The sequence below is a fragment of the Fragaria vesca genome, linkage group LG4, assembly GCF_000184155.1.
Source record: "Fragaria vesca subsp. vesca linkage group LG4, FraVesHawaii_1.0, whole genome shotgun sequence".
NCBI lineage: Eukaryota > Viridiplantae > Streptophyta > Magnoliopsida > Rosales > Rosaceae > Fragaria > Fragaria vesca.
The window spans coordinates 21,072,629-21,085,708 of record NC_020494.1 but is presented as its reverse complement, the minus strand read 5'-3'; the positions used below and the strand labels follow the sequence as shown (position 1 = coordinate 21,085,708).

At 37.4% G+C, this 13,080-nt stretch overlaps 1 pseudogene across 1 annotated transcript in view; it reads left to right on the top strand.

Moving 5' to 3' along the window:
- The first annotated feature begins 938 nt into the window (after positions 1-938).
- LOC101295621 overlaps positions 939-13,080 on the top strand; it is an 880,650-nt pseudogene continuing 868,508 nt past the window's right edge. Inside the window, exons 1-25 of the transcript XR_184594.1 lie at positions 939-1,419; positions 1,612-1,707; positions 1,810-1,922; positions 2,023-2,089; positions 2,184-2,276; positions 2,411-2,554; positions 3,114-3,202; positions 3,345-3,450; positions 3,530-3,617; positions 4,437-4,555; positions 4,663-4,827; positions 5,095-5,273; positions 5,371-5,480; positions 5,769-5,878; positions 5,980-6,090; positions 6,170-6,280; positions 6,377-6,582; positions 6,667-7,003; positions 7,388-7,490; positions 7,780-7,813; positions 8,999-9,518; positions 10,982-11,034; positions 11,155-11,242; positions 11,343-11,441; positions 11,721-11,845. The product of XR_184594.1 is annotated as an uncharacterized LOC101295621 (transcript). The remainder of the gene's footprint in view (positions 1,420-1,611; positions 1,708-1,809; positions 1,923-2,022; positions 2,090-2,183; positions 2,277-2,410; positions 2,555-3,113; positions 3,203-3,344; positions 3,451-3,529; positions 3,618-4,436; positions 4,556-4,662; positions 4,828-5,094; positions 5,274-5,370; positions 5,481-5,768; positions 5,879-5,979; positions 6,091-6,169; positions 6,281-6,376; positions 6,583-6,666; positions 7,004-7,387; positions 7,491-7,779; positions 7,814-8,998; positions 9,519-10,981; positions 11,035-11,154; positions 11,243-11,342; positions 11,442-11,720; positions 11,846-13,080) is intronic.

The following is a 13,080-nucleotide window of genomic DNA, read 5'->3' as shown; positions in this document are numbered from 1 at the left end:
AATTTGCATATCAACTAGTTTAAAAGTCCATAAAGACTTAAATTCATTTTCATAGATAAATATTAAAAATCATTGTCAACCGATATTCCATACTAATTATATATAACGTAATAGCTTTAATCAGAAAAACCACAAATAACTTTGTGTGAGTGTTGTTCGTTAATGTTTGTGAACATCAATGACGTATGATATTCTAGAGTCATAATTTCAATTTTTACACTAGTAAACTACCATAATTTACTTATTAGAAGTTTTTAGAATATAGTCTCACCATTCAAAGTTTCAAACTATCAAAGCACAATCAAGGACCAAGACTATGATTAGCAAAAGACTACCGAATAAGCGGTGCCTATGATAATATGATATAGGCAAAGCTATACCATTTCCTCCACACACACAAAAAAAAAAAAAAAAAAAAAACTACCGAATTAGTCAGGTGGGTAACCCCCAACTCACGGTGATTGCATTTATTAACCGCCAGATCAAGTTTAGTGTTTCTTTATAATTCTTCACGCGTTTTCTAAGGAAAACAGCAGAATAGCACAACACAGATATTGCCGCCAATAAAATACAACCAACTGTCTCGGGATGAGTTTGAGAATCTTTGTGTTATTTTCACAACAATAAAAACCAAAAACCACAGTAAAAAATAGTCCCCAGGTTTAACCCAAACACACCTGTAAATCCTCATTACTTGGCATTTATTTAATTAAGTAAATTAGATTTAGTAAAACAAATTAAGGAAATTCAGTTGGTCCCCATTGGATAAAGCACCTTGCCAAAGATAGTGATGCCAAAATGTGGGTCCCAAAAGGCCTTAGCAGAATCAGGGTCCCAGCTGGGCCCCCACACCCTCACTCACAGAGTCACAGCCCCTCCCCATACTCCACTGTTTATAAGCAGCTGCAAAGCATCTTCAATTTTGCACCAGGCTAAATAAATTTGAGTCCACACTCAACACTGCAGTGTGGTTCTACACTTGTATACTCTCTAGTCTGAAAAACCCAATAGCCCAACCCTGTCATTTTACCTAGAGAGAAAAAAACTGAAAAGGCAAGCAGGACATACCCAGCTGGGTTTCCTTTGTCCCTGTCTATCAAAGCAGAAAAAGGGTAGCATATAATAAAGTGGGGAAGATGAACAAAGAAAGAATATAGCAAAAAGGTCATTGCTTTGGTGGGTTTGCTAATTAAGGAGGGAGAAGGGTTGGGAAAGCTTGCTGCTTTGGTTTGGGCTGATGTTATGGGTTTGAAGCTTGTAATGTGGAATGTGGTGGTAGCAGCAACCCTGGTGGTATTGTGTTCTTGTTTTGCTTCTGTGAGAGCCTCTGTTTCTTATGATTCCAAGGCCATTGTCATCAATGGCCAGAGGAGGATCCTCATTTCTGGATCTATTCACTACCCAAGAAGCACCCCTGAGGTACTTCTACACTAAATGTGCTTCATTGGAATCTCTGAAGTTTCAGTCTTTCTCATCTTCTTGCTCTCCTTATTTGCTTTTCTGCAACTGGGTGCTTCTATAATTTCAGCATCTTCTTCTTTTTGTTTGATAAAATTTTTGGGTTTTAGGTTGTTTTTAATGAAGTGTTTGGGGTGTTTTGGTTGGTTGCAGATGTGGCCAGATCTTATTCAGAGAGCCAAGGACGGAGGCTTGGATGTGATTCAGACTTATGTTTTCTGGAATGGGCATGAGCCTTCACCTGGCAAAGTAAATTCAGAGTGGCTCTACTTCTGTTTTTGTTAAGCTTTGCTTTCTGCCCATGCAATTAAGCAGGTTGCCAATTTTTTGCTTATGTTTATTATTGTGCAGTACTATTTTGAGGACAACTATGATCTGGTCAAATTTATCAAGCTGGTACAGCAGGCAGGCCTTTATGTTCATCTCAGGATTGGTCCTTATGTTTGTGCAGAGTGGAACTTTGGGTAAGAGGGAATAAATTATGAAGTTCCTAAAAATAGCAGTGTGGGAAATTTAGTTTAAAAGTTCTGGGTTTTAAGCAAAATATCTTGTTTCAATTTGCAGGGGATTTCCAGTTTGGCTGAAGTACATTCCTGGTATCCAATTCAGAACAGATAATGGACCTTTCAAGGTGTGGCATTACCATCCATCTTTTTGGTCATTTCATTTGATTTGTTCTATTTACAATTTCATCAAAATTCTGATTCTGGAGTTATATTTTGAAGGATCAAATGCAAAGATTCACAACAAAGATTGTAAACATGATGAAAGCAGAAAGGCTGTTCGAGTCTCATGGCGGTCCAATAATTCTATCCCAGGTAGCTAATCCAATCTATATCTTTAAAATTTTCCCTTGAATTTTCTTACTCTAATTTTTTGTAACGTGTCATTGATTCGATAAACGGAGGTAGTAAACTGAGAGAAATATCTTTTACTGTCATCCTGTTGACAGATTGAAAATGAGTATGGCCCCATGGAATACGAAATTGGAGCACCAGGTAAAGCCTACACTGACTGGGCAGCTCAAATGGCTGTTGGACTTGGGACTGGTGTCCCCTGGGTCATGTGCAAACAAGATGATGCCCCTGATCCTGTTGTAAGTGACCCCCTGACTTTTATCTTTCTTCACCTTTTCCCTGTCATGTTCTGGAATTCATTTGTGGCCGGCTTTCATGTTATCTTCCGTCTTCTTAGTGGGGTTGCTACTCAATATAGTGTTGTCTTAGAGATTGTCATAGTAGACATGAATAATGATTCCACATTGCACATGGTTTACCTTTCCTTTATCTCTCTCTCTCTCTCTATGTCTCTATCTCTCCTGTTGGTCACAATGTCATTACTTGTTTATCTTTTTATAGAAGTTATGTTTTGTTATGATTGATGGCTGTGTCTTTTTTTTACTATGAACTTGTATTTTTCATCTTGGAACGGAAGTGCGTAGGTAAACAACTAAACATTACTAGTCATTTTGTTTTGTTGGAAAGGAGTCTTTTCTGATATTGGAGATTTATTTGGTTTGTAACCTGATTTGAGATTCATGTTTGTGGTTAAAAACATAAAATTTTCAGCTATTAAGAACATGTTTTTTGTTATTGGCCTTGGTATCTTGGTTTTTTATTTTCTTTTTGGTTCCTAATGATTTTTTGTCTCAACAGATTAACGCTTGCAATGGCTTCTATTGTGATTACTTCTCTCCAAACAAGGCTTATAAACCAAAGATGTGGACTGAAGCCTGGACTGGGTGGTAAGTTATTCACGCTTGTGACCTATGATAAGAATCAGTTCCTGTGCTACTATTACTAGTAGTACATACTACCTACTAAAGTTTTATACATTTATAAAGGGCTCACATGTTTCTTCTTGCTATACTTCTTCTGTTTCTGCAGGTTTACTGAGTTTGGAGGTGCAGTTCCTTACCGACCAGCTGAGGATTTGGCATTTTCAGTTGCAAAGTTTATACAAAAGGGTGGAGCATTCATTAACTATTATATGGTAAGGTTTTTTAGATTACCAAGTTAAATTAAATTCCTGAACATTCAATAAATGGAATTGCATGTTTTTATGATTCCAGTATCATGGAGGAACAAATTTCGGGCGAACTGCTGGTGGTCCATTCATCGCTACTAGTTATGATTACGATGCTCCTCTGGATGAATACGGTAAGCTCAAAGGGATATGGAATTTTGGACATTTTACTTTGTGGTCTGAATATAATAAGAGAAGGGGGAATAAATAGAGTTTATAGTTAGATTTGTTTGCTTTTATAACGAGATAATGCAGGGATAAGTCCAATTAACAATTCTGTTTGGTTCATGCAAAATATATTGCTACCAAGCACCCTAGGCCACATTCTACATGACAACCAAGTGGGTGCTTGTGTTGCTTCACCATATGGATTATGGCAGATATAGCAAGTCGGTATCAGTTTTGCATTTTGGTACTGTATGCCCCACCACATTATGATGTGGTCAATTCTGATTGGGAACATTATAATCGCTGCAATGACTAGATAGATGCTGAACACCATTTAATCATTGATATCTAGATATATGGTAAGCAGGAGATTGACTATAGTGACTGCAAGCAGCATGAAGTTTCTGTTTTAGAAATTTGGTCCAAAAGTTCTCTTGTCCCTTGTGTAAAGATGAGGATTGTCGCATACAATTGGAATCATAGAACTAAACAGATGAAGTAGCATAGTTTGGATGAGACATGTTACCCTGTAATTCGTGCATCCTTTACATGCAAAATGATCAATCTTTTGGACATTTCTTTAGTTTGAAACACTCGTATCTGATTTTTTTATTTGTTAATCTATCATATAAGCTACCAACATGAAGTGCTGTAAAGCTAACCCTCATCATCTCTCACATCTTTCTTCCCATTAAAGTAATTGAAGGTCAAATTGTCTTTAGTAATTTTGTACAAAACTCTGTTGTTACTCAAACATGAAACTACATTTCTCTTTTTTGATGCAGGACTGTTGAGGCAACCTAAATGGGGCCATTTGAAAGATCTGCATAGAGCAATAAAGCTGTGCGAACCAGCTCTAGTTTCCAGTGATCCCACCGTAACACCACTTGGAACTTATCAGGAGGTAAGCTACTTATGATACCCTGAGACTTATTATATTATATTTTTTATTCTTCTTCTTTTACATTGACTTTGAAGGTAACAGCTTCTGGTTAAATTATCACCATATAGGCTCATGTGTTCAAATCAAATTCTGGAGCTTGTGCCGCATTTCTTGCAAACTACAATCGGAAATCATTTGCAAAAGTGGCATTTGGGAACATGCATTACAACCTGCCTCCATGGTCTATTAGCATTCTTCCTGACTGCAAGAACACAGTTTATAACACTGCAAGGGTGAGGGAAATGCTTTTGATAAATTGATTATGTTCTCTAAAGTTTCCACTTTTGATATAGAAGCTGGCAAATTTATGAATGCTAACATGAAAAATAATTATCTTTTGTAAATCACATAAAAAGTTTTGAATGTGGAAAGAGAATATTCTTCTGAAAGTTCTTTTCAAGCAGTTATTTGAAGCTTCACTGTATACACGATATTGCTTGGTACCAATAGTACCATGGAATTCATTCAATGATGTCTTGCCTTGTTTACCATGTATATAGATTGGAGCGCAAACTGCACGAATGAAGATGCCCCGTGTTCCTATTCATGGAGGATTCTCTTGGCAAGCTTACAATGATGAAACTGCCACGTATAGTGACACTTCATTTACCACAGCCGGATTGTTGGAGCAGATAAATACCACTAGAGATGCCACTGATTACTTGTGGTACATGACAGAGTGAGTGTATATTACCAAACCAATAGTTTTCATAACCTTTGTTTTAAGGAAAATACCCTCAACTGCTTTATAACAATCAATTGTCTTCCCTTTTCAGTGTTAAGATTGATCCCAGTGAGGACTTTTTGCGAAGTGGAAATTATCCTGTGCTCACAGTCTTATCAGCAGGTCATGCTTTGCGTGTTTTCATCAATGGTCAACTTGCTGGTAGGCAGCCGATCAATTTATAGTGTTTCTGCCCATGCTACTTCAAGAGTGTACAAATTTGTCTCTAGTGAACAATGAATTGCATAAAGTGAATTGTGATCTATGAACTTATATGCATAAATACTATGAACTATACAGTACACCTTTTTGCAACAAGTTCAGTTTTCACCCTTCATCTTGTTTTCAAACACAACATACAGCAACATGTGTAATGTCTGATACAGCTAATTATTGCTTAATCACTATCTAATATTTTCCGATAACATTTTATTACCAATATTTTCTCAGGAACTGCTTATGGAAGTCTAGAAACCCCAAAACTAACATTTAAGCAAGGTGTGAATTTGAGAGCTGGTATCAACCAAATTGCCCTTCTCAGCATTGCTGTTGGTCTGCCGGTTAGTTTGTCCTTTATTCTCTCTCTCTCTCTCTCTCTCTCTCTCTCTCTAAACCCCTATGCATTTTGAGTTTGACTTTGTATTCTGTGATTTGATTTCAGAACGTTGGGCCACATTTTGAGACATGGAATGCTGGCATTCTTGGCCCAGTCATCTTAAATGGTCTTAATGAGGGAAGGAGGGACTTGTCATGGCAGAAATGGTCTTATAAGGTAGATTGTCACATTGCACTTTGCCTCTCTTATTTCCTGGCATGTAAGATATTTCATTAAATTGTATTTCTTCAATCAGATTGGACTTAAAGGAGAAGCTTTGAGTCTTCATTCGCTGACTGGGAGTTCCTCAGTAGATTGGACTGAGGGGTCTTTTGTGGCACAAAGGCAGCCTCTTACATGGTACAAAGTGAGTAAATCAAACTTCAACTCATACCTATTTCTTAGTTTTAGGAGTCTACCATATAAACCATATTAAAATCCTATCCTTTTTGTATGGTTCTAGACAACTTTCAATAGACCAGCTGGAAATTCACCATTGGCTTTAGATATGGGCAGCATGGGCAAAGGTCAAGTTTGGATAAATGGCCGGAGTATTGGCCGCTATTGGCCTGCTTATAAAGCATCTGGTACTTGTGGTGAATGCAACTATGCCGGAACATTTAGTGAGAAGAAATGCTTATGTAATTGTGGGGAGGCTTCTCAGAGATGGTAAGTAAAAGCAAACTTGATTTGGAGCTGTTTCTTTGCCTACTTTGAGTAACTGACAAACTTGTTAATCGTTAATAACTTCAGGTATCATGTTCCTCGGTCATGGCTGAACCCAGCAGGCAACTTGTTGGTTGTGTTAGAAGAGTGGGGTGGTGACCCAAATGGGATATTTTTGGTCAGAAGGGAAGTAGATAGTGTATGTGCTGATATTTATGAGTGGCAACCAAATCTTATGAGTTGGCAAATGCAAGTCTCTGGAAGGGTCAATAAACCTCTAAGGCCTAAAGCTCATTTGTCATGCGGCCCTGGCCAGAAAATCTCATCAATAAAGTTTGCTAGCTTTGGAACACCAGAAGGGGTTTGTGGAAGCTTCCGAGAGGGAGGCTGTCATGCTCACAAGTCTTATAATGCTTTTGAAAGGGTATACTATCTTGCTCAACTATTGTCATCTTTTTCTTTCCTGAAAAGTGATATAACTAGTAAATTTAGTCGCCGCTCACAACTATGCCATGGAACTTCCTTCCATCTTTTGAGTTTGATTATTTGAGTAATCAGCTCTTTCTAAATAGTGTTTGGTCTGATAAATCTTTGTATTTATTTATGATCCAAGCCAACAAAGATGGTCAAGCTTTGGCTACATGGCCTCAGTTGTTTCAGAACAATCTGAAAACCTTGACCATTATACCAAATAACTTTTTGCCTCTTAGTAGCTCATTTGATGTTCTTGTTCTTCTTTTCGTACTCCTAGCATGCCTCTATTTTTTCGATTTTACCTGAATATTAAAGAGTGACTTTATTCTTGCAGAGTTGCATTGGACAGAACTCATGCTCAGTAACTGTATCACCTGAGAATTTTGGAGGGGATCCATGTCCAAATGTCATGAAGAAACTCTCTGTGGAGGCCATTTGCAACTAATGATTCCGAGTCTCAAGTACACGAATGAAGGTCATAATCTTGATTTCTTCACATTTGTTACACAACACATCAATTGCGGTCAATTATCATTGGGTTAAGATAAAATCTGCGCACAAGATCAGTGCAACCATTAATTTTTGGCTCTCTCCTAGGTGAAGTTGTACAAATATACAACACACCACATGGTTGAAAGCCTATAGAGTTTGTGATGATTGTGGGAGAGTCTGGATATAAGCTTTATGTACATACTATCCTCTGATTTGATGGTGGTTCCATGGAAGCTACAAAAGATGTGGAATCAAAGCGCGGTGGATCGTAAGGAAGCACATCGAGATGATACTAATTTTGAGTCCATGTGCAACTGCTTAGTTAGTATGGAAGCATCTGGTTTCCAGTAATTTAAATTTAGTTCAGTTTCGAGTTGGGAAGCAATTGCTTCATTTGCTTCATTATTGTAATTTGTAAGAAAGTTTTCAATGGTAATAGCATCACCTTATTATCAAACTCTCTATGCCAGAAGGGTGCTTACTTGCTTTGCTTACCTGATGCTGTCTGAAAGCTTCACTCCAAATCACAAGTCACAAGCACAACCATTTTTAATTGGCCAAATTATTTACAAAGAAATCCAAATTTGTAGTCTTACACCGGCCAACTCACAAGGGGGGCCAGTTTAAACTTATTAACAACATGAACAGTGTGTAAACCATTATTGATATATTGTTGTATTTACTGTCCGAGTTTATCATTTTTGTTCAAAACTAGTGAATCTAGCTCTCTCGTGTGCCGTCCATGGATAGTCACCGTATAGTGTACACTTATATAGTGTATACTCATATGAGTCATATCCACATTATTGTGTTTTTAGAATGAGACCCAACTTCTTTCAAGCTCAACTAGTTTAATTTGCTCACTGCATTATTGTAACCATAATTACTACGTATGCAAACTTTTACAAGTTATGTAGTGTGTCTTGAAACAGACTCTTATAAGTTATAACATATTAAAACTTTCAAGTTTAAATGCTGATTTATAACTTTGTGCGGAAGAGGTCGCAAACCTTATGTTTTGTTTCTTTTTTCCATAATTGCCTAAATATTTACTCATAAATATCTCGAGATCTTCTTTATCTTTTTTGAGAACTGAGTGAAGTGTATACGACGAGAGTGACCAAAAATATCAATACCCCAAAATAGTACAATACTACGTAGACTATACTAGGTGTACTGTACATGTGTCGCAGAATTTGTAAATGGGAGTCAATCTTCCTCCATATGAAAGCAAAGGTTGAGACTTTGAGAGAGTGAAAGATAAACCAAAGCTTCAAAGCAAGCAAGCGCAGCAGTTTGAAACTTTGAATCCAAAACCCTCCCACACTTTACCCCATCCAACACAATAAAGCTCCCACCTTTCTCCCAAAGCCTCTCTCTTTCTCTCTATGTCTCTGTGAATGACGCGTTTTCATGGCTTCGTGTTTATCCCATCCGGGTTCTGAAATCTCAGCTTCACTGGCCAACCCAACACACCCATGTCCCATCTCTGCCTCTTCGTCGTCTTCGTCTTCACTTTCTTCGTCGTAATACCTTTCTTTGTTTTTGTAAAGCTGAAGAGAACAGAGCTCAAGCTGCAGAGACGGAATGACCTGTTTGAACTAAACCTGTTTCTATATCAGACTCTGGCCAAGACCCACCATGTGGACGATGGAAATGACCCGACCCGTTTGGCCCAACAAGGGTCGGGCTCCGAGGACGAGGAGAGGGACGGGTCCGGCGGCGGCATTGAGAAAGTGAAGAAGAAGAAGAGGGCCAAGAAGAAGAATTCATCACAATTGGAATGTGGTGGTGGAAATGAGGATATGAGTGAGAAGGGGAATTCGGGTCCGGTTTCGGGTTCTCGGGTCAAGGCTGATGTGGTGTGTTTCTACCCGTTTACCTCATCCACTAGTGCTACACAGAGGAAGATCAAGAAGCAATATGATGAGCTTATGAAGTGTAATGCATCCAAGAAATTGACACTCTCTCAGGTAAGTAAAATATTTACCCAAGTTTTGTTCTTTTTTATTGGTTATAGTAGCCTTGGCAAACAAGGTATGCATAGTTACCATAGTACATGTAGGCAGTATATGTATGTGATATGAGTTGTTTAGTATTGGCTTGTGGTTAGATTTTTGTTTATGATGTGATGAATATAATGGTACAAAATGAATTTAGATTTGAAAATTGTGAGAGATGTAGTTTCATGTTTACGCTATTAGGCTTTTGTTAGAGGAGTTTTTGTCGGATACATTGGAAGGTTTTATAGAGAGGAGCATGTATCTGAGCTCCATTGCTGTTTCTTGCAGCGAGGAAAGGCACTCCATGATACTTCTTTTCCTTTGTTCTTTTTTGAAGTCATGGAGTTAACTTGTAAAACCGGTTAATTTAAGCATCAAGTATGCTAGCCTCAGATTTGGTTACGCTGTTATAAAAAGTATAAGATAAATTTTAGTAATAACTTTATATGCTTGAGCACGGAGAGGTGTGTGGCATCACCTCCATGAAAAGGAGATAATAGATAGTTCTTGCATGTGAAACAATAATGAGACCATGTTTCTTATTTTTAATACTATTGAAAGGTTAGAGCGCTGTGAGTTGCTTGATTTCCCAATGAACTTGACTTTTGATTTGGTGATTGGGCAGTTCTTGAAAATGGTCGAAGCTTGGGAATGACCTTTGTTTTGATGTTTTAATGTTTTATTAGATGTCCCAATGAATAATTTGTTCCAAGCATTTTATGATTGTTTGCAGACTTCAGATTAAAGTTTATACCTGCCCACTTTGAGTTCAAAGTTTGAGGTAGAAATGACCCTATTGAAGTTTTGTAGAAACAAAATGGACTAGTTTGGTTCACAACTTGGCTAAATGACTACAGGGAATTAGTTCTGTAGTTAATGCCTAAACATGTGTGATGTGTCAGCATCTCTGTTCCTTATCAAATTTAATTGTTTCAGCACTTCTAATCTTAATTTAGTGTTGTATAAGAATCAGTTAGATGACTGAAGCCTAGTATGTTTTTCCTCTTTAGGTCTTTTTATTGTCCTTCAGTCACTTTTGGTCCTGAAAATATCTCCATCTTTAGAGCATGCATGAAAAGAAACGAAGTTAGATGTTTGTGTTCTTGACAGTATTATTACTAAATGAGCAAGATTTTGAACATTTCCGTTACAATTGTTAAACATGTTGAATGAAGCCCCATCGTAATCTTGTATTTCTGGTTCCTACTTGCCAGAAAAATATGGTACATTTGAGAGTCAGATAGCCGGAACTCCATGATATTGCTTATATTTATTCTCTTTGGAATTAGTTGATGATGCGTCTAATTTAAACTTCCTAAGTTCATAGATTTGCGACTGGTCAAAGACATTCAATACAGTTAAATGATAGACAGATAGTTGAGTAACATGCAGAACCTACAATGATATTATTGTTTGTGTTCTCTCTTATGCAGGTTGGACAGTTTGCTACTTGCTTAGTTGAGGCTAGAAATGAGCTACAGCACAAGTATGTTCTCAAACAATTTTCAAGAAGCTTTTTCCTTCTTGTTTTTTAATTTCAATATCAGGTGTGTAAAATGAACTGTCATTGTTTTAATCTTGTATCATCTTGTCCCTTTTTTAACAGGGCTGATGCCATTCAGCGTAAATTTACAATAAGAAAAGCTCTACTAAACAAGGCAGATAGATCTTCTTTTGACCGCCTTCGTAAACAGGTTGGCGGACTGACCAAAATGATATTGTAATTTGGTAGTTAAAGAATGTATCAAAGTAGTTGGGCTATCTATCAAGAGGATTTACGTGTTGATATTTCAGATATGCAAGCTAGAATTAGAACAGAAGAGACTGGAAGAGGATGCATCTGTCTACAATTGGCTCCAACATCAGCTTAAGCTTTCACCAGCATACAAGAAGGTATCAATATACTCTTGCTATATTTTAAGATGAAAGATTTTAGACATCTCTCTAGGTCATGCCATTGAAGATGTTAGTCTGATTTGAATTTTTATCCTAATACTTTTAGACGTCATAACTGAAAAGGTTCAGGATATATATATTTTTTTAATCTTTCTTTATACGGGATGAAACCTTGGTCTTCACAGGTCTGTAAACTTATGTCTCCTCACATAAAGAAAATTGATATTTAATAGAACAAATGGAGATCTGAAGATTGTTTCTCCTTTATCTTTGAAGATGCTTGAAATTGCCTGCACTGAGTTGAAGACCAAATCCAGAGAGCAAATGGAGAGTAAAGATGTAGATTTTACTGGAATTTCTTTTGAAGATTTCCTGGCACAAGAAAAGAAGGATTCATTCTGGTTGGTGGCTAATTTTTAAACCTCGCTTTGTTTCCAATATAACTATATCCTTTCACTTCGGCGTGACTAATAATATCACATTTTAAAATTATATGCAGGCAGAAAAACATGAAATCAAGATCATGCTCAAGCTGATGACAGTGATTCCAACTTTGCTGTGGTCGTTTTGGTTTGACACGGATATATATTCACAATTCATGCATATTTGCTGTTTCTCCTTTTCCCTTTTTTTTTTTTTTTTAGAAGATAGATAGTCATGGATTTCACCTAACGTGAATGTGTATACAAGGATTCTGACAGATTTTACACTTATAAGCTCCTGGCTTTGCCAAATTTTTTTTTTACCTTGGCATTTCCTTTCGTTGATTGAGAATATATACAGTATATTATACCCTCTCAAGAGAAACTAGAAACATTGTTTCGCAAGCATGAAAACGTAGCCACCATATTACATGCTCGTCGGGGTACATAGCAACATAACACAGCCCATAGATTATTGAACTTTGCCGTCCAAAACAGTTTGCCTAAACAAAACGCATGTCTGGTCACCATCAATGGTAAAAGCTTACTGTTGGGTGATTGAGGCTCAGAACACTGAGGTCATTGCTAGTTGTAGCTCTACATCCCCTCAGTATTCAGTTTAGCTAGACCTATCATGAATTCAAATGACCAAAAGTAGGTAAATAACAGAGAGTTCTAATGCATGATACAGAGGGAAAAGCCAATTTTCAGATATTATTTCTTTATATAAGTATTTTCAGATATTATTTCTTTATGAAAAGATTTCATTCAAGAGGGAAAAGCCAAAACTGCCCAGTAAGACAGAGCCGAGTACAAGAAAGGAAAGGCAAAGGAAGTAGAAAGACTGCAAACATAAACCATGGCACAAAACCCTTGTGGAGGACAGGGAAGACCATCATTGCGGAGGACCAAAGAGAGACGAAGACCCATATCGTCCGATTGGCAAGCGAAGCAACCATTTGCGGTGCCACCAGTCCCAAATCACTGCCAGTCTTCTGCGATGGAGGGAGACAACATCTTTGGTAAGGTATCTATATTCCATATTAGTCTCAAGCATCTGTGTTTGTAGAAGTAAATGTGCCATTTTGATTATTGCTTTGGTTGTGCATTCTTGTATGCGAGCCACTTTTAGTTCAAAGCGAAGAGCTTCACCTTTTGATCTTCCCCAAATTGTTGGTAGTCCGAGATACACCCCAGGGTTATAAACCACAGAC